General features: G+C 44.5%; 2 protein-coding genes and 1 long non-coding RNA gene across 3 annotated transcripts in view; 1 reads left to right on the plus strand and 2 right to left on the minus strand.

Moving 5' to 3' along the window:
* The window catches only part of lipf (lipase, gastric), a 944,109-nt gene that overhangs the window by 714,523 nt on the left and 207,479 nt on the right, over positions 1-22,107 (plus strand). The gene's annotated exons all lie outside the window — the stretch shown is intronic.
* Positions 1-22,107, minus strand: part of LOC115377535 (uncharacterized) — an 85,273-nt gene that overhangs the window by 18,251 nt on the left and 44,915 nt on the right. The gene's annotated exons all lie outside the window — the stretch shown is intronic.
* The window catches only part of LOC115377932 (uncharacterized), a 429-nt gene continuing 302 nt past the window's right edge, over positions 21,981-22,107 (minus strand). The window contains exon 3 of the long non-coding RNA XR_003930079.1: positions 21,981-22,023. This is a non-coding gene — a long non-coding RNA (uncharacterized LOC115377932). The remainder of the gene's footprint in view (positions 22,024-22,107) is intronic.

Consider the following 22,107-nt stretch of genomic DNA (forward strand, 5'->3'; position numbering starts at 1 on the left):
AAAAGTAATAATAATTATTATTTAGTAACTATTATTTTGTTAATAATAATTGATAATAATATTGTTAATAATATATATTATATGATATTATATTATAGTTATTATACTCTATTATTATTATTATTATTATTATTATATATTACATTATGCCTGTCTGTGGATACTTCCTCTACCTCTTTTTTTACCATGGACTCTGGTGTGAAGAGGCAGACACTTGGCACTAATTAGGCCCCTGCTGTCTAAAGTAAAATCCTGACAGCTTTCAAACCTACGCCGATGGAAAGAGGACAAAAATTCCTACAAAAATATGATATTTGGTGTAGATTTGAACAAGTTTGTGGCTGCTGTGCAGACTTTTTTACCCTTTTTGACACTGGTGTGTTCTGTTCTGCACTCTGCCTGGTCATGTGACTCACTCTAGCTGCTTGCACATTCCCCTATACATACCCATTATAAGCTCTCAGAGGGAGCAGAAAGCACACTCAAACTTAAATTGTCATAGCTCAAAAATGGTAAAAGATAGCAAAATCATGTAAATACAAGATTTATAGATCCAAGTCTTGTGACTCGTTTAAACCCTGAAAAAAGTCTGTAACTCAAACTATGTCCGAGCGGCGTTACTTCAAACGGGTGTGGGTTTTTATGGATTTCTCCATTGGATTGAATGTGGATTTCTCTGTCTGCCTGCATTTTGGTCTGATTATGACACAGCTGCTCATGTATTAGCGCAGTACTCATGTCACTCACACACTAGGACGTCCTGGGCCTTTCAAAATAAAAGCCCAAAACTCTTTCCAACTGAAAGCACCGAAAAATACCCTTACAAATGGGAAAAATGGATAAATTGTCTGCACTTCAATGACACGAACATCGTGGCGGACCGGCACCGGTGCGAGGGCCGACCAACGCTGCTTGCAGCTTTAATTAGGCCCTCGCCCTCCATCGGAGAGAGGGCCTATTGTTATTGTACTGTTTTTTATTATTATTATTATTATTATTTATACGCCTCTTTGACGCTTAATTTGACCCCCTAAACATGCTCAAAAACTCACCAAATTTGGCACGCCCCCCAGGTCTGGCGAAAAATTCGATAAAATGGAAAAACGCAGCCCCTAAGTGCAAAAATGGGCTCGCTAGCGCCACCTAGGCACAAAAAGGCACACGAAGGCGGCCGCTGCGGCCCACAGGAGCGTGATAGAAAGACGAAACCAGCGCCGAAACGTAGGTCTCATCAAGGCCGAGATTTCACGCGCTTGCCCCCCCGACCTAAAATCAACAGGAAGTCCGCAATTTGCCTTTCAAAGTAAAAGTCGGGCCCCGAAATTGCGCGTTGAACAAAATTGATCTCCTCCGAGGCCGTAAATCGTGGCGGCTCGAAAAGCTAATACATGAAAGAGGAAACAGTGCTGAACAAAAGTTGCTAAAGGTTTATTAATCATTCGAACCGTTTGGGATTTATAAGCCCTCGAAGTCGGCAACGCCGACTTTGAGGGCGTCGTCTTTCCCATGGAGTTTGGCGTGAAGAGGCGCACACTTGGCGCTAATTAGGCCCCTGGCATCTAAAGTAAACGTCGCACGGCTTCGAAACTTATGCCACACGAAAGAGGACGAAAATTCCTACAAAAATATGAAATTAATTTTTAAATTGGAACAAGTTTGTGGACGCTGTGAAGACTTTTCGACCATTTTGGACCCTGGTGTCCTCTCCTCTGCACTCTGCCCGGTCATGTGACTCACTCTAGCCAACTGACAGTTCCGCAATACACACCCATTATAAACCGTCAGCGGGAGCAGAGAAAACAGTCAAACTAATACTGCCATAACTCAAAAACGGTAAAAGATAGCAAAATCGTGTAAATACAAGATTTATAGAGCCGAGTCTTGTGCCTCGTTTAAACTTCGAACTGCGTCTGTAACTGAAACGATGTCCGAGCTGCGTTACCTCAAACGGGTGTGGGTTTTTATCGATTTCTCCATTGGATTGAATGTGGATTTCTCTGTCTGCCTGCATTTTGGTCTGATCATGACACAGCTGCCAGTACTCATGTATTAGCACAGTACTCATGTCACTCACACACTAGGACATCCTGGGCCTTTCAAAATAAAAGCCCAAAACTCTTTCCAACTTAAAGCACCGAAAAATACCCTTACAAACAGGAAAAATGGATAAATTGTCTGCACTTCAATGACACAAACATCGTGGCGGACCGGCACCGGTGCGAGGGCCGACCAACGCTGCTTGCAGCTTTAATGTTGGTCTTGTTTTTGCTGGAATTACGTGTCTTTGACGCTTAATTTGACCCCCTAAACATGTTCAAAAACTCACCAAATTCGGCACGCACGTCCGGTCTGGTGAAAAATTCAATAAAATGGAAAAACGCACCCCCAAAGTGCAAAAATGGGCTCGCTAGCGCCACCTAGGCACACTAAATTGGGCGCTGCGGCCCACAGGAAAGTGATAGAAAGACCAAACCAGCGCCGAAACGTAGGTCTCATCAAGGCCGAGATGTCACGCACTCGCCCCCCCGACCTAAAACCAACAGGAAGTCCGCAATTTGCCCTTCAAAGTAAGAGTCACGCCCGAAATTTCGTGTCGTTCAAAAATTATCTCCTCCGAGGCCGTAAATCGTGGCGGCTCAAAAAGCTAATACATGACAGAGGATACAGTGCTGAACAAAAGTTGTTCGGGATTTCGTCATTCCGGCCTTAGTTTTTAAATTAAAAGCCCTCAAAGTCGGCGTTGCTGCAACAAAAACGCCATTTTTTCCATGGAGTTTGGCGTGAAGAGGCGCACACTTGGCGCTAATGAGGCCCCTGGCGTCTAAAGTAAACGTTGCACGGCTTCGAAAATTATGCCACACGAAAGAGGACGAAAATTCCTACAAAAGTATGAAATCAATTTTTAAATTGGAACAAGTTTGTGGCCGCTGTCAAGACTTTTCGACCATTTTGGACCCTGGTGTCCTCTCCTCTGCACTCTGCCCGGTCATGTGACTCACTCTAGGCAACGGACAGTTCCGCAATACACACCCATTATAAACCGTCAGCGGGGGCAGAGAAAACAGTCAAACATAAACTGCCATAATTCAAAAACGGTACAAGATAGCAAAATCGTGTAAATATGAGATTTATAGAGCCGAGTCTTGTGCCTCGTTTAAACTTTGAATAAAGTCTGTAACTCAAACGATGTCCGAGCGACGTTACCTCAAACAGGTGTGGGTTTTTATTGATTTCTCCATTGGGTTGCATGGGGATTTCTCTGTCTGCCTGCATTTTGGTCTGATCATGACACAGCTGCCAGTACTCATGTATTAGCGCAGTACTCATGACACTCACACACTAGGACATCCTGGGCCTTTCAAAATAAAAGCCCAAAACTCTTTCCAACTGAAAGCACCGAAAAATACCCTTACAAATGGGAAAAATGGATGAACTGTCTGCACTTCAATGACACAAACATCATCACGGATTGTGGCGGACCGGCACCGGTGCGAGGGCCGACCAACGCTGCTTGCAGCTTTAATTAGGCCCTCGCCCTCCATCGGAGAGAGGGCCTATTGTTATTGTACTGTTTTTTATTTCTTCTTATTATTCTTACGTCTCTTTAACGCTTAATTTGACCCCCTAAACGTGCTCAAAAACTCACCAAATTTGGCACGCACCTCAGGTCTGGCGAAAAATTCGATAAAATGGAAAAACTCAGCCCCTGAGTGCAAAAATGGGCTCGCTAGCGCCACCTAGGCAAAAATGGCACACAAAAGCGGCCGCTGCGGCCCACAGGAATGTCATAGAAAGACCAAACCAACGCCGAAACGTAGGTCTCATCAAGGCCTACAAAAAACACAGGGGACAAAATTGACCTAAAACCAACAGGAAGTCCGCAATTTGCCTTTCAAAGTAAAAGTCGGGCCCCGAACTTGCGCGTTGAACAAAATTTTTCTCCTCCGAGGCCGTAAATCCTGGCGGCTCAAAAAGCTAATAGATGAAAGAGGATACCGTGCTTAACAAAAGTTCTGAAGGAATTATTATTCATTCGAACCGTTTGGGATTTATAAGCCCTCGAAGTCGGCAACGCCGACTTCGAGGGCTTCGTTTTTTCCATGGAGTTTGGCGTGAAGAGGCACACACTTGGCGCTAATTAGGCCCCTGGCGTCTAAAGTAAACGTCGCACGGCTTCGAAAATTATGCCACACGAAAGAGGACGAAAATTCCTACAAAAATATGAAATTAATTTTTAAATTGGAACAAGTTTGTGGCCTCTGTGAAGACTTTTCGACCATTTTGGACCCTGGTGTCCTCTCCTCTGCACTCTGCCCGGTCATGTGACTCACTCTAGGCAACGGACAGTTCCGCAATACACACCCATTATAAACCGTCAGCGGGAGCAGAGAAAACAGTCAAACTTAAACTGCCGTAATTCAAAAATGGTACAAGATAGCAAAATCGTGTAAATACAAGATTTTTAGAGCCGAGTCTTGTGCCTCGTTTAAACTTCGAATCACGTCTGTAACTCAAACGATGTCCGAGCGGCGTTACCTCAAACAGGTGTGGGTTTTTATGGATTTCTCCATTGGATTGAATGTGGATTTCTCTGTCTGCCTGCATTTTGGTCTGATCATGACACAGCTGCCAGTACTCATGTATTAGCGCAGTACTCATGTCACTCACACACTAGGACATCCTGGGCCTTTCAAAATAAAAGCCCAAAACTCTTTCCAACTGAAAGCACCGAAAAATACCCTTACAAATGGGAAAAATGGATAAATCGTGGCGGACCGGCACCGGTGCGAGGGCCGACCAACGCTGCTTGCAGCTTTAATTAGGCCCTCGCCCTCCATTGGAGAGAGGGCCTATTGTTTTTGTACTGTTTTTTATTATTAGGCCCTCGCCCTACATCGTAGAGAGGGCCTATTGTTTTTGTACTGTTTTTAGGCCCTCGCCCTCCATCGGAGAGAGGGCCTATTGTTATTGTACTGTTTCTTTTTTTTTTTTTTTTCCTATTGTTACGTCTCTTTGAGCCTTAATTTGACCCCCTAAACATGCTCAAAAACTCACCAAATTCGGCACGCTCCCCAGGTCTGGCGAAAAATTCGATAAAATGGCAACTCGGACCCCCAAAGTGCAAAAATGGGCTCTCTAGCGCCACCTAGGCACACTAAATCGGCCGCTGCGGCCCACAGGAATATCATAGAAAGACCAAACCAGCGCCGAAACGTAGGTCTCATCAAGGCCGAGATTTTACACGCTCGTCACCCCCAGGTAAAAATCAACAGGAAGCCCGCAATTTGCCTTTCAAAGTAAAGGTCGGGCCCCGAAATTGCGCGTTGAACAAAATTTATCTCCTCCGAGGCCGTAAATTGCAGCGGCTCGAAAAGCTAATAGATGAAAGAGGATACCGTGCTGAACAAAAGTTCTGAAGGAATTATTATTAATTTGAAGCGTTTGGGATTTATAAGCCCTCGAAGTCGGCAACGCCGACTTCGAGGGCGTCGTTTTTTCCATGGAGTTTGGCGTGAAGAGGCGCACACTTGGCACTAATGAGGCCCCTGGCGTCTAAAGTAAACGTCGCACGGCTTCGAAAATTATGCCACACGAAAGAGGACGAAAATTCCTACAAAAATATGAAATTAATTTTTAAATTGGAACAAGTTTGTGGCCGCTGTGAAGACTTTTCCAACATTTTGGACCCTGGTGTCCTCTCCTCTGCACTCTGCCCGGTCATGTGACTCACTCTAGGCAACGGACAGTTCCGCAATACACACCCATTATAAACCGTCAGCTGGAGCAGAGAAAACAGTCAAACTTAAACTGCCATAATTCAAAAACAGTACAAGATAGCAAAATCATGTAAATACGAGATTTATAGAGCCGAGTCTTGTGCCTCGTTTAAACTTTGAATAAAGTCTGTAACTCAAACGATGTCCGAGCGGCGTTACCTCAAACATGGGTTGGTTTGATCGATTTTTCCATTGGATTGAATGTGGATTTCTCTGTCTGCCTGCCTGCACTTTGGTCTGATCATGACACAGCTGCCAGTACTCATGTATTAGCACAGTACTCATGTCACTCACACACTAGGACATCCTGGGCCTTTCAAAATAAAAGCCCAAAACTCTTTCCAACTGAAAGCACAGAAAAATACCCTTACAATTGGGAAAAATGGATGAATTGTCTGCACTTCGATGACACAAACATCGTGGCGGACCGGCACCGGTGCGAGGGCCGACCAACGCTGCTTGCAGCTTTAATTAGGCCCTCGCCCTACATCGTAGAGAGGGCCTATTGTTTTTGTATCGTTTCTTTCTTATTAGGCCCTCGCCCTCCATCGGAGAGAGGGCCTATTGTTATTGTACCGTTTCTTTTTTCTTATTATTATATCGCGTCATTCGGCCTTAATTTGACCCCCTAAACATGCTCAAAAACTCACCAAATTTGGCACACACCCCAGGTCTGGTGAAAAATTCGAGAAAATGGCAACTCGGACCCCCGACGTGCAAAAATGGGCTCTCTAGCGCCACCTAGGCACACTAAATCGGCCGCTGCGGCCCACAGGAACGTGATAGAAAGACCAAACCAACGCCGAAATGTAGGTCTCATCAAGGCCGAGATTTCACGCGCTCGCCCCCCCGACCTAAAATCAACAGGAAGTCCGCCATTTGCCTTTCAAAGTAAAAGTCGGGCCCCAAAATTGCGCGTTGAACAAAATTTATCTCCTCCTAGGCCGTAAATCGTGGCGGCTCAAAAAGCTAATACATGAAAGAGGATACAGTGCTGAACAAAAGTTGCTAAAGGTTTATTATTAATTCGAACCGTTTGGGATTTATAAGCCCTCGAAGTCGGCAACGCCGACTTCGAGGGCGTTGTTTTTCCCATGGAGTTTGGCGTGAAGAGGCGCACACTTGGAGCTAATTAGGCCCGTGGCGTCTAAAGTAAACGTCGCACGGCTTCGAAAATTATGCCACACGAAAGAGGACGGAAATTCCTACAAAAATATGAAATTAATTTTTAAATTGGAACAAGTTTGTGGCCGCTGTCAAGACTTTTCCAACATTTTGGACCCTGGCGTCCTCTCCTCTGCACTCTGCCCGGTCATGTGACTCACTCTAGGCAACGGACAGTTCCGCAATACACACCCATTATAAACCGTCAGCGGGAGCAGAGAAAACAGTCAAACTTAAACTGCCATAATTCAAAAACGGTACAAGATAGCAAAATCGTGTAAATACAAGATTTATAGAGCCGAGTCTTGTGCCTCGTTTAAACTTTGAATAAAGTCTGTAACTCAAACGATGTCCGAGCGGCGTTACCTCAAACATGGGTGGGTTTGATCGATTTCTCCATTGGATTGAATGAGGATTTCTCTGTCTGCCTGCATTTTGGTCTGATCATGACACAGCTGCCAGTACTCATGTATGAGCGCAGTACTCATGTCACTCACACACAAGGATATCCTAGGCCTTTCAAAATAAAAGCCCAAAACTCTTTCCAACTGAAAGCACCGAAAAATACCCTTACAAATGGGAAAAATGGATGTAATGTCTGCACTTCAAACATCGTGGCGGACCGGCACCGGTGCGAGGGCCGACCAACGCTGCTTGCAGCTTTAATTAGGCCCTCGCCCTCCATCGGAGAGAGGGCCTATTGTTATTGTACCGTTTCTTCTTATTATTATTATTTATACGTCACTTTAACGCTTAATTTGACCCCCTAAACATGCTCAAAAACTCACCAAATTTGGCATGCCCCCCAGATCTGGCGAAAAATTCGATAAAATGGCAACTCGGACGCCCAAAGTGCAAAAATGGGCTCTCTAGCGCCACCTAGGCAGACTAAATCGGCCGCTGCGGCCCACAGGAACGTGATAGAAAGACCAAACCAGCGCCGAAACGTAGGTCTCATCAAGGCCGACATTTCACATGCTCGCCCCCCCCGACCTAAAATCAACAGGAAGTCCGCAATTTGCCTTTCAAAGTAAAAGTCGGGCCCCGAAATTGCGTGTTGAACAAAATTTATCTCCTCCGAGACCGTAAATCGTGGCGGCTCGAAAAGCTAATACATGAAAGAGGATACAGTGCTGAACAAAAGTTGCTAAAGACTTCGTCATTACTCGTTTAGTTTTTAAATTATAAGCCCTCGAAGTCGGCAACGCCGACTTCGAGGGCGTCGTTTTTTCCATGGAGTTTGGCGTAAACAGGCGCACACTTGGCGCTAATTGGGCCCCTGGCGTCTAAACTAAACATCGCACGGCTTCGAAAATTATGCCACACGAAAGAGGACGAAAATTCCTACAAAAATATGAAATTAATTTTTAAATTGGAACAAGTTTGTGGCCGTGGTCTAGACTTTTCGAACATTTTGGACCCTGGTGTCCTCTCCTCTGCACTCTGCCCGCTCATGTGACTCACTCTAGGCAACGGACAGTTCCGCAATACACACCCATTATAAACCGTCAGCGGGAGCAGAGAAAACAGTCAAACTAAAACTGCCATAACTCAAAAACAGTATAAGATAGCGAAATCGTGTAAATACAAGAATTATAGAGCCGAGTCTTGTGACTCGTTTAAAATTCGAATGGCGTCTGTAACTCAAACAATGTCCGAGCGGCGTGACCTCAAACAGGGTTGGGTTTCATCGATTCCTCCATTGGATTGAATGAGGATTTGACTGTCCATCATTTTCGTCTGATCATGACAGAGCAACACAGCAACACAGCGACACAGTGACATGAGTCAGCTACGGCCAGCGGTAGCTGGCCGTAGCTGACTCATGTCTCACAAACACACACACACACACACACACACACACACACAGACACACATTCATGATTTCTCCATTGGATTGAATGAGGAGTCCACTGTCTGCTTGCATGTTGCTCTGATAATGACACAGCTGCCATTCCTCATGTCAAGCACACACTAGGAAGTCCTCGACCTTTCAAAATAAAAGCCCTCCATTGGATTGAATGAGGATTTGACTGTCTGTCATTTTCGTCTCATCATGACAGCAACACAGCGACACAGCAACATGAGTCAGCTACGTGATTCATATCTCTCTCTCTCACACACACACATACACACACACACACACACACACACACACACACACACTCATGATTTCCCCATTGGATTGAATGAGGAGTCCACTGTCTGCTTGCATGTTGCTCTGATAATGACACAGCTGCCATTCCTCATGTCAAGCACACACTAGGAAGTCCTCGACCTTTCAAAATAAAAGCCCCCAACTCTTTCACAATAAAAGCACCAGAAATACCTTAAAAATGAAAAAATGGACAAATTGTCTGCACGTTCATGGTGTGGACACAGGGCGGGGATGATGTCTCACACACACACACACACAATCACACAAACACAGTCACACACACACACACACACGCACGATTTCTCCATTGGATTGAATGAGGATTTCTTCCTGCAGTTTGGTTTGACCATGACACAGCTGCTAGTACTCATTTCACACGCGCACACACAAACACACACACACACATGCATGTGGGTTCGGTGGGGTGCGAGGGCTGTCCATTGCTGCTTGCAGCTTTTTTGTTTTTTGTTTTTATTAATACGTCTAAATAACCCTTAATTTGACCCCCTAAACATGTTCAAAAACTCACCAAATTTGGCATGCACCCCAGGTCTGGCGAAAAATTCGATAAAATGGCAACTCGGACCCCCAAAGAATGGGCTCGCTGGCGTCACCTAGGCATACAAAGGCACACAAAGGCAACCGCTGCGGCCCACAGGAATGTGATAGAAAGACCAAAGCAATGCTGAAACGTAGATCTCATCGAGCCCGACATCTAACACACACAAATACACACACACAGGGATGAGTATCAAGGCCGTAGCTGCCAGCGGCAAATACACACACACACACACCGAGGCCATAGCTGCACACACATACACACACAAATACACACACACGCACACACTCAAAAACACACAAATACACACACACACACACACACACTTTGCCCAAACCATGTGGGTTATGCCTCTGACATTTTGGTAATAAAACCTCAAACCTCTCAAATAACTGTTTACTTTTCAAAAATAGTCTTTAAAATGGTGACATTATGTCCTTCATCTTAACTCATCAATACTTCAAGAGGTTTTAAATTTGTTCATAAAAAAAGCAAAACGCAAACATCAGGCAGGGTAACATGCAGCTGAGGGAATATTACACTCATGACTTACACATTATAAGCTCCTCTGTTGGTCATCTCTTCATTCTTGATAACATCAATGCTGGATAATTTACTCATGTTTACATGTCAACTCTTTACCCATGTGAATAATATACTATTTTAATCCATTACAATTTATACATATAACCTTCTATGTAGTTATATAATATTGCATTACACAGTAAAGCAGGAGTAATATTACTAGACTTGTTTTTCACAATACACTGAAAGGACCTTCATTCATAATATGACAGACAACATCTTGTACTTTAGAATATAAAATTTATTTTTCAATTCAATTTCATTTACATGTAAATGTTTTGATGATTGCATTTTACTTTTAGTCATTGACATTTTTTCTCAGTACAGTTTAGTTATTTATTCTGTCAAGACAAACATTTAGAAAAATCATGGCTGTACTTCATGTATTGTTCATGTAAGAAAAATAAAATAGCATAGGCCTGGATTCCAATTCAATTCAATTTTATTTATTTGTATAGCCCAGAATCACAAATACAAATTTGTCCCAAAGGGCTTTACAGAAAAATACAACATCCTCTGTCCTTAGACCCTCACATCGGATGAGGAACAACTCCCTAAAAAACCCCTTTAACAGGGAGAAAAATAGGAAGAAACCTCAGGGGAGCAACAGAGGAGGGATCCCTCCCCAGGACGGACAGACGTGCAATAGATGTTGTGAACACAGATAACAAACTACAATTGAGATAGGATTACTTTTTTAACTATTACCTCATACATCTCATGTCCTAGACCTACAATACTGAGACTAAAGTTCATCTGAACCACTTTGATAGGACATAGGTACAATGCATGTGCTGTCTCTGTCCCACGATGCCACTTGCTACAGGGCGACATCATCATCACTTGGGGGGTAGGGAAGTTTGGGACGCTGCACCACAGTAGCATCTTCAACCAGGACGTTCCCCTTCGAGTAAAAAAAGACAACATTTTGAGGCAAACATCACTGACCAACAGCATCTCATAGTACACTAACTAAACTAACTACAGTTTGTTGACAGGGCCACCCAACTGTGTAAAGTTGGTGAGGCATAGGGAGACAGATAAGTTAAGAATGGGGGACACAAATGGGAGCAGAAAACCTGGAAAATAGACGACTGGTAATGGACTTAGTTTTTTATATAAATAACTGTCCTGTTGTGGCAGCTGAGGCGTACAGAATGGGGAGTCTGTGCCTTGTTGTGCCACAACAGATTTGCTCTGAGTTCATGCACACCAGACGGAACACTTCAGTATTGAAAGTGAACGTCTTGTGTACAGACAGTACACATGAAGGTGACATGGACTCAAACATGCAGAATTATATACATTTAAACTTTAAACAGATATACATTTAAACTTTAAACAGACATACATTTAAAATTTTAACAGATATACATGAAGAGCTCATTTGCAAAAACAGATCCCCATTTGAGTTTATTAAACCTTTTTAAACTTTTTTGAATTGTATTAAAATTTACTTTATATTTATTTCTATTATTTATGTTTACTTAGCCTGGCATAATGTTTATTATCCTAAATCATGCTTGTGTGTGTGTGTGTGTGTGTGTGTGTGCGTGTGCGTTGATGTGTGTGTGTGTGTACTCCAAGCAGTATCAGTGAAACGGTGTATCCATTTTAAGAATGGCTTTTATCTGTTTTTGCAAATGAACTCTTCACATTTAAACTTTAAACAGAGACCAACAGCTAACACGTGGCAAACAGAGACTAACACATCCATAAATACTAACACCTGTGACACATGATTACATGACTAGGTCCCTACACATGATTCTCACAACTAAAACTTCTCTAATTACACCTGGAACACATGATTTGCTAAATCTAAAATCTCACCGTAATCAGCAATTCCACATAATAAATACATAATCTAAAATCAATAATAAATACACGATATAAATACTATAAATAATGACAATAAATAACAATCTATACAATTACAGTGGGACAGGCTCTAAAAAGACAACATTCATAGTGGTAGCCAATGTACACACCATGAACAACACAACACACTACAAGTCAGTTTCCTCTGAACCAACACACAAACGCGACAACACTAACATTTGCACCGGGACACTGCAATGTAGCTCCGTTTGACTCATCAAACAAAGAATTCACACCGGTCGTGTGAATTCATTGTTTGCCTCCTTTGCCAAACAAAACAACCTAACCCTCATCAAAATCCACGTCTGACTCGAAGAGGCCCTCTACCTCTTCGAAGTCAACACCTAACCCCTGATCATCGTTTACACTAAAACTACATACAACACCTTCATGATCACTAAAATACGTGGGCATCACTGCACACTCCACATTATACTGTGTTGATTTAACATAAACGTGATCAATTAGTGTCCCCTTCTCTGTAGTTTCTTGTGTTACGTGCTGACTAAATCCTTTTTCACCCATAAATTTGCAAATTGAGGATGTTTTTAAAATGTTCTCATTGAAATCCCCCACTATTACAATTGTGTTACTGATTGGATGTAACCAATCAAGTAACTTCCCCAGATTTTGCTTGAATAAAGAATTTGGATAACACGGTGGACGATAAATTACTGCCAACAATATGTTGAATTTGTTGCACAGGCACACCAAACACTCCAGATTCAAATCGGGCACCTGCAGAATATCACAGTCCAAATTATCTACGCTATACAAACCAACTCCACCATGTTCTAGGTTCTGTAGCTCTACCAATTTAGGGTTACTGCTGCTGTAACACAAGCCACGAGGACGACTGTGGAAAGTGTAACCTTCAATTTGGACACTGTCTAATGAAGACTGTGCAGTGAGCCACGTTTCTGTCACAGCAATACAGGTAAGCTGCAAATGCTGCGTGCAAGACACCAAATCTAACACATGCCGACTTAAACTCTGAACGTTCATTAAATACACAGAGAAACTGTGTGTATTTAATGAAGGCTCTGGCTGCTCAATCAAAAATGGAGGCATGCTATCCAAGGCCTCCTTTATGGCGTCCTTGCAATAAATTGCCCTCTCTGAAAAATCCTCGATGATCAGTCCAGACAAGGCCCTAACACGACTAAGCGCTACATATGCCTGCCCCGGTGCAAACACCCTCTTCAAGGAGACTACCGCCTCGTCCACAGTGAGTCCTTGCACTTTGTGAACAGTGCAAGCCCACGCTAACCTCAGAGGAAACTGACGACGCAAACCGCCGCGCTTGGTGGCTCTATCCTCCTCTGGATCAATGGCAGTAGACTGCAGGCATTCTACTGCTGCATGTGCACGGTTTTTCCTCCTATCTGAACCAATTTTCTCATCGTCAAATCTAACATACACGGTGAGAGGAAACGTGGAATCCTCTCCAAAAACTACCTGAGTAACCGTGCCACATGCTCCATTGACCAGGCCGTCCGCAACATCCACGTTCTTGCACAACATCACTCGCGCGTTCCTCGCTATACACAAAGTCTCCGGTAAAGACGTGTCCGCCGCAACGCCGTGATGCCCGGGCATCCGTTCCAAATTCCCTGTTGTCCTGTTAGTCACAAAATCCTGCGCCTCAATGGTGACATAATCAGGACAACAGTCAAACAGATAATTTAGGTTGTGCTCACTTACTTGCCTATTCGTCGCAAAGATATGCAAGGCTGAGCTCACCTCGCCGGTCTCGCGCATCTTCAACATTTCAACATCGCTAACTAACATTGGGGTGGCCCTGGAACGCACTCTTAACCTATTAAGCATCTCTGCAAAAACACTATCCTTCTGTCTAACTATCTTTTTCAGCTCCACGATGCTGAAATTACACCACAGGTCCACACCAACAGGACTACTATACAGAGGCTTCCCTTTAACGGGAGGCAACTGATAGAAGTCTCCGACAGCTATCACGCTAACATTACCAAACGGGGAAAAGTCGCCTGTCTGTTTTATCTGTCTTAATCTACCGTGGACATAAGCCAACAGGTTGTGATTAACCATACTTATTTCATCTATAATTAAAATTTGGAGGTGACTTAATTTGGCTCGCAAAGAGTTTAGTTTATCTTCACCCAGAGGGGTGTAAGGTAAACTAGCCTGTTTGCCAATACTCAATGTGTGATGAATTGTTGCTGCATTTAAATTGTATGCAGCTATTCCTGTTGGAGCAGTTAACAAAACACAGATATCGTCTGGTTGATCACAAAGTGTTGACAGCAGCCGCGCTGCTTCATACTGAATAGCCCTAATTAAATGACTTTTCCCCGTCCCTGCACCACCTGTCACAAATACACGCAGAGGCTCTGGGTTTTTACCCATCACCTTCTGCAAACACCAATGTCTCACCTTATAAAAAACAGCAAGCTGTGTCTCATTCAGAGACCTAACAAGCGCCAAACCCTCAGTTCTAGATAAAATGGACCTGTTTCTCTCTAACTGCGCTACCTGTCTGCCACCAACAATCAAATCCGGCACATTCGCCAACGACTCAACTAACTGTTCCTCAGCTAACTCACCTTCCCGCTGCTGCCTCATCTCCTCTAAACCTTCTAGGCGTTCCGCTTCCTGTTCAGGACAAAGCTCACCCCAAACATCCTCATCTACGCCGTTGTTTTGCGCAGCTATCTCCTGGGCTAACTCAAGGTGAGGACAATTAACCTCAAACCTTGCCCTATTCGCGTCAACAACATCGCAAACCGAATGTACAGAGCCGTCGCTAAACAACACCTCACCATCGTTATAGAACTGCTCAAACAGCTCAAAGCCATCAGGTTTGAGGTCTGAGTCAGTTCTATAAGGAAGAAACAACTGCAACAGGCTCTGAAAATGTGCCTCCTCCTCTCTATCCAAATTAAAACGCATGTATCGCACCACTGCAAACTGAGTGCGTGTTCTCCTAAGAATGAATCCTAAGTCATTCTTCAGTTCAATTCTGTCTTGAGACATCTCATTTTTGGTGAGAACACGATACTCAGATGCAAAGGTAGCCATACACATGTTATCAAACACGTCGCTATCAGGCCTATTTCTATATCTATCTACAATACTAGTCATAAACATATCCTCCTCCCGTAGATCACGGGAGGCCGCCATCTGCCTCAACACACTGAGGGGCAAACTCATCCTAACTATTCTACTGCCTGTTGGCACAAACACAACCTTTCTGGAACACTCCCTAAGGTGCATGTTCGTTAGCCTATACACCGCCTCCTGCGCACAAACATCTCTGTTGTGTAAATATACACTGCCCAGCTTCCGCAGGGCTTCTTTGGCAGAGAGATTCCCTTGTTTTTTTGCTTCTTTTTGGGCATTACTCAATAGGAGGCCAATTTCTCTCTCTGCTTTCGTAATATACGATATTATGTATATTACTACTGCGTAGGCGTCGGTGACAAAGCTAATGTCCATGTTAGCGTTCCAGCACTTCAACAACTTCTTGCTATACTGATTAACCCAGACCTCGTTCACCCCTCTCCTATAGACAACCTTATGTTTCTTTTCTAAACGCCTATAAACCCGCTCAAAAATCTCCTGATTAATGCGCAAACTACGAAACAAATCCTCTACGCTAGCAGGAGGCACATCGCGTTCCACAGCTTTTTTAACATCTTCAAGAATTTTATGAGCAAACTCTTTTGGCATTTTATCCCTATCCTCAAAACATTTACAGGCTGGCTTGTTTTCTGAATTAGATTCAGCCTCCGCTGTCTTCTTTTTATCGCATTTGCACTCAGGCATTCTACAAATGAATGTACGCGCAGAAACAGGTTTTGGAAAATTGAAACGACATGTCGTTTTGTGTTTTCTACACGACTTTGAATGTCGTTTGGAATGTGTTTGAACTGATGACACTGTGTCCAATAGTGTGTCATCATCTGAGGGTAGCTCACACGTAACGTAACGGTCGATAAATTCTACTACCTCCTCATCTGTGTTTTTATCAATTTGGGGAGCACCCTCGATCCAAAATAAACAGTGTACATGTGGTGAGCCTCTTTGTTGAAATTCTACCCTATAAAAGTAATCGATTATTTTGCCGATAGGTTGACAGGGAGACATGAGAACCTCTTTCAGAAAACAATGCCACCTGTAGTCAAACATCCGCGCCGCAGTCACAGGATTACGTCGCAACAACGCACACCTATCAGCCCACTCCAAATCCTCTACCGTCTGCGATCTGCCTTCCTGTTTCAGGATGCTGGTCAGAAGATTCTGCCAGCGCATATCCGCAGACGAAAACGAGCAAAACCACGTCGGAATGCCTAACTGTCGCACACAAGCCATCACGTCCTTCTGGACAGACTGCCAGAAGGCCGGAGTTCCTCTGATGGGTTTAAGAAACCTAAACCCATCATCACACGCCAACAACTGCTTCAAGGCGTCCGCATCTGCCAACATATCCTCACTAACCCGTTGAGGCCTCTGACCTCCTTTATCCTTGCGCAACGCAACAGAAACACTGGACACAACCTTGTCCAACTCCGACACATACTGAGCAAAAAATATATACTCTACATTACGCGCAAAACGACCATCGGCATGCATAATCCTATTATTAAGATAACGCGCCAATGTCAAGTCGTGCCACCGACCATCGTGAAACGTCCTACCACCCGTGGGAAACAACACTGGGAAACACTTTGCCTCATTCGTGTGGTCAGAAAGCATTCTAACTGGACTATTCCCTTCTGCAGGCGCAATGTTCAAAATATCCTTAAAATACTGATCTAAAGCTTCCTGACCAATATCAACAGGCATAAGACAAGTGTCCTGAAACATGCAGTGCTGTTGTCTGTCATGTAGCAGTTCATCCTGTCCTATGTCTGCTGATTCCACTAGATCACCAATTTCACCCTGACCTCTATCCTGACCTGACCTAACCTCAGCCTCATCCTCACTGCCTGACTCGGCCTCTTCCTTCTCCCTATCTTCCTCCCTAACAAACTCATTAACCCAGTGCTCATTAAATTCAATATCTCTATAGTGAACATTTGTCCTCTTTAAGTACTCTAGCGCCTGTCTTACACGCAACGTATCGACAAACTGGTACTCATAATAGCCTTTATACGTGAGTTTCCGCTTCAGCTTAACCTGAAGCAGAGACCCTTCCATGCTGGAACGAGGCAACACATTCACAGTCTGAACAATGTTGGCTGGAACACATGTCACTGGTCCATGTACTCCATTCTGCCCGCCTTTAGGCAGTGCCAACATTTTCATGAATGGAATGTGTAACGCAATAAGATGCTGTTCTAAACTATTCAAAGATCCCAGTTCAGCAGGAATGGGATCAAGCTCCAAGTTATTAACCCAGCATTCAGCTGGCATCTCACCTGAACTAAGCTTCCTATCACACGTGTAACAAATCCACAAATTACCGCGCGATGACACCAACGAACATGACGCAACACACTCCCCACTACACCGATGTACATACTGCTGGCCTATACACCTATCTGCCACAGCCGCTGTCGCTGAACTTTGCCTATAAGTTTCCCTATCACAACTAACCACCTGATATCTAAAAAACAACCTATGACACACACAGCAAACAAAATCAGGTCCATCTCTGACCTTTTCTAAAAACTGATCCATAACAAACCCAAAATCTTTTGCTTTCTCTATCTTCTGCCTTCTGCCTACCCTAACACTGGAAATAACTCTCTGCTTATGCCCTACACTACCATGATACTTGTTCCTACTCCTTTCTTTACGTTTTTTCCTGTACTCTGTGCTGTCCCTATATTTGACCAAACTCGTTGCCTTAAGTGTTTCCCTAAACTCAATGCTGTCCCTATATTTTGCCACACTTTTCGCCTTAACTCTCGCCCTATGCTCGGTGCTGTCCCTATATTTGGCCACACTCTTGGCCTTAACTCTCTCCCTATGCTCAGAACTTTCTCTGTATTTACTAATACTCAACTCTTTAACCCTCTCTCTGTGGGGCAAATTCTTACAATAGTTTTCTACACTTCGCAACCGAGCCTTCTCCCTGAACACCACATTTTCCTGATAGATCTTTCTAAACCTTAACAGACGTTTCTCCCTAAGCGGCAAATTGAACTTCTCCTGCTTCTTCTGTTTCTGCCTCAGATACTTTGACTTCCCTGACATTCTACCTGACACTAGCTCCCTAGCAGCCTCCACAACCTTGACACTATCCTGTACACCTACAACAGAACCAACTACATCACTACACCTAACCGCTGTGTTGTCTGCAACATCCATCATTCTAGATCTTACGTTGTAACCCGACACTTCCCTAAGTTTACAGTACCCGTAACAACTATGCAGTCCAGGCTTACACACGCAAACAACATTCTCAAAATGCCGTCCCATGACATTGTCTATGTAAATACACTCCGCTGACAAATGCTTACTGCTACAGCTATACTTTATCCAACGTCCATCATGGAACGTAAACACACTAACGCCTAACCAATCAGCTGTCGCCTGAATCTCTACCTCTGTGGCCCAACTACCGACACGCCTCATCCTGGACTGCTCAATATACTCTAACACAGAGGAGTACTCAGTTCTCAAAAAACTCTGATATCTATCAGTGTTCCTTTCTAACTCTTTACATACAGCTAACCTAATCCTACGATGGTGCTTCTGAGAACCACTCACCGCCTGAGAGATGGCTCTGAAGAAGCAGTTCCCATCGGCCACAATCCTCTCTTTGCTACAAGGAACACCTAACAACCCCTCCTCTGTGGCTACCGGACTAACAACCTTAACGCAATCAACGTTCAACTTTGTGCATAAAGCACGACAAACATCTAAGCCGAGGGGATGGAAGACCAGCTCTTCGCTTCTCACCTCGCTAACAAATTCGACATCCAAATTGACCTCTCGGACATCGAAACTCTTGGATTTCTTCGACATACAAGTGTCAGAAGAAATGACACGCTTTCTGCCATCGATCACCGTTGGTTCTACCGCTGAACCGCTGCTCACCTCGCTGGAGAAACTAAAAACAGAAATGCCAGACAGTGCCGGACTTGCGGCAATGCTGACACCACACTCAGGCACACAACTGCCTGCAGACACCTCACTTTTTCTCCCAGCCTCAGTGAGCACACTAGACTCTGGTGCTGGAGCAGCGCTCATCCCAGTGATGAGACTCTCCACAGACACACCAGACCGCGCTGGACTTGCATCCGTGCTGACCGTAACACCACACAGCTCAAAGAGCTTCTCCCTCGAACGGAGACTGTCGGCCAAACGACAGATGTAGTGGTGCAGGTCGTCGAGACACGCGAAATGCAGAACCACGCTTGTACCATTGTGGTGTAACAAGCCAGTGTTACTGCGTGAGTGACTGTCGACCACAGCGAACCGTCCACCCTCACACACGATGGCAGTGGTGTTTCCGCACATTGTCAAAAGACATGTGGTGTATTGACTGAAGATCCGCTCCAGTCCATTCCGCAAGCTGATGAATACACCGAAATCGATGTATTCACCTTCGGTCACGCCTACTTCGCCTAACACCGTGTCACCAAAACTGAACCTAAACAACTGTCCGTCTAATTCCAGCTGTTGTGGCAAATCTGGCACAGACAGCAGATTAGACACATGGCTAAAGATGTTGAGGTCACGCAAACTCGTGTACAACTCATCACCTTCAACCAACGCGCGATCCAGATCCAGCCTGTCCCACGAGAACGCGCTCCTCACTGTGTGTTTGGCTAAGCTGACCAAAGCTATAGCCATACACTGCACACCTCCATACACAAATCGGGCATTTCCCTGATGAAACGACCCGCGCACAACTTTAGCTAGCCTAATCCTGCTGCTATCTATGTTAGACCCTGTTGCCACAGCATTAGCGCTAGACTCTGACTTAACATCACTAACACAAACAGAAGGAACAAAAACAGCCTTAGCTTTGTCGATCTTCTGTCGCTCCTCTGGGACAGCAGGGCACGATGCGGCGACCTCCTCCTGACCGACGACCACTCCCGGCACCTCGCTGGCCGACTCCTGGACTGTCGCCTCCACCTGTACAAAAATCAAAAACATATTTTTATTAAATATAGACTGTTTAGACTTTCTTTATTGTCATTGCACAAAAAAAAAAAAAAAAAACACAGCAGTGAGATTTTGGCAACGAAATGTCGTTGCTTGGCTTCAAGATTACAGCAGAGATGGAATTGTGGGACCGTTTAAAAATTAAATATTAAACAGTCTATATAACTAGTGCGATATGGTCTATATAACTAGTGCCAAAAAAGAAGAGCTAAATAAATGCAGCACCTCCGGGACAGCTGGGCACGCTGCGGCGACCTCCTCCCGGACGACGACCACCCCTGGCACCACGCTGGACGACTCCTGGGCTGTCGTCTCCACCTGACACACACACACAAAAAAAAAAACAAAACATGGTTTTACTAAAGAAAACAGGAGAACCATTTCCCTGTTACCTGTCATAATAATAATTCACATAATATATATATATAAACAAAGACAAACCTGCTGCACCGCTGGTCTGGGCCCGGAGGCAGGCATGGTGACACGGGCAGGTGAAGGTGTTGCCAGCACCTAAAAAAGATAGGGGAAGACAAAAGACTCATTTCAATAATGCATTCATTCATTCGGGTTCTACACGTGTTATCAAAATATGACAAAAACAATCCACATAGCTCACATACTAAATATGATACCAACCTGCCGCTTTCCTCCTCTACGCCTTGTGGCAACACCTTTCGGCGAACGCCTCACACGGGAAGTCTAAAAGAAGGAAAACAAACCTTGTTAAATGCAGTCTTAAATTCAATTTTGTCCAGGACATACACACATACAATGGCTGTTGCAAGCACAGAAAAAAACAACAACAAAAGATCTGTATGTATAATATAAAGGAAAAAAATGTAAAAACAGTTGGTGGATGAGGAATGCGGATGCCGAGGAGAGCCAGATGTACTGGAGCAGCCTGGGACCTGAGCCACACAACCACCAGCACCATGATGACCTGACTCAAAAAGACACAGCACGCACTCGGAAAAACTCACAACCATTCACACACACACTCACACAGAGACAAGGGGAAACATCAGAGGCAAACCCATTTAACATTTTATAACTTAACAGAAACACCTTAAAGTCAGAACTAATATGGATTACTTCATACTATATAAATATAATTCTCAGGCAGTTTACCTGGCCAGCTGGCAGAAGGGCAGTGACGTCGCTGTCCGAGGATGGCGAAACCCTCTCCATGGCCTCCAGGATGTCGCCGCTGAACCAGACGGGGTTGGACGGGAGGACAGACTCTCGCACCGGAGATGCTCGAACCTTAAAAACCACAACAAAAAAAAATTATCACCATTAAAAAAAAAAACACACACACACACACACACACAAAAAATAAAGGCGTAAAACCAGAAAAGATGCACAAATGTACAGCCAGAAAATGACTCAAACACATTACCTTGCCCTCCTGTCCGACAACGGTCCACTCCAGTGGGTTGCGGTGACGAGCCGCGGGGCTGTGTCCCGTCACGACCAGCACGGGGGAGACCCTGGCACGAGGCGATGTCCGGGGGGGCACCGAGGGAGGAGGAGGAGAAGGAGGAGTCAGCTGGCGGACCGCGGCGTCCCACAGGGCCTGGACGAGGATCGGCGTTCCGTCGCTGTCGCTGAGGTGCACCTGGAAAACAGTGAAACGCAGAACACATTGCGCTCAACTTGTGTATCGAAAATGGAAACCTTCAACTCCTCCATGTGTGATGTCACAACAACAAAGTATGCTGTACTTACACCGTCACGGCTCCACAGCTCCAAACGATCCATCGGGAGGTGCTCTGCCACAGACACGTATGGGAGACCTGCCGCAAAAGTGAGAAACATCATACATTCTGGTAATAAATACACATGTAAAACATGTGAGGTTAGGTTCACGATACGTCAGT

The sequence above is a fragment of the Myripristis murdjan genome, chromosome 19 (genome assembly GCF_902150065.1).
Source record: "Myripristis murdjan chromosome 19, fMyrMur1.1, whole genome shotgun sequence".
Classification (NCBI taxonomy): domain Eukaryota; kingdom Metazoa; phylum Chordata; class Actinopteri; order Holocentriformes; family Holocentridae; genus Myripristis; species Myripristis murdjan.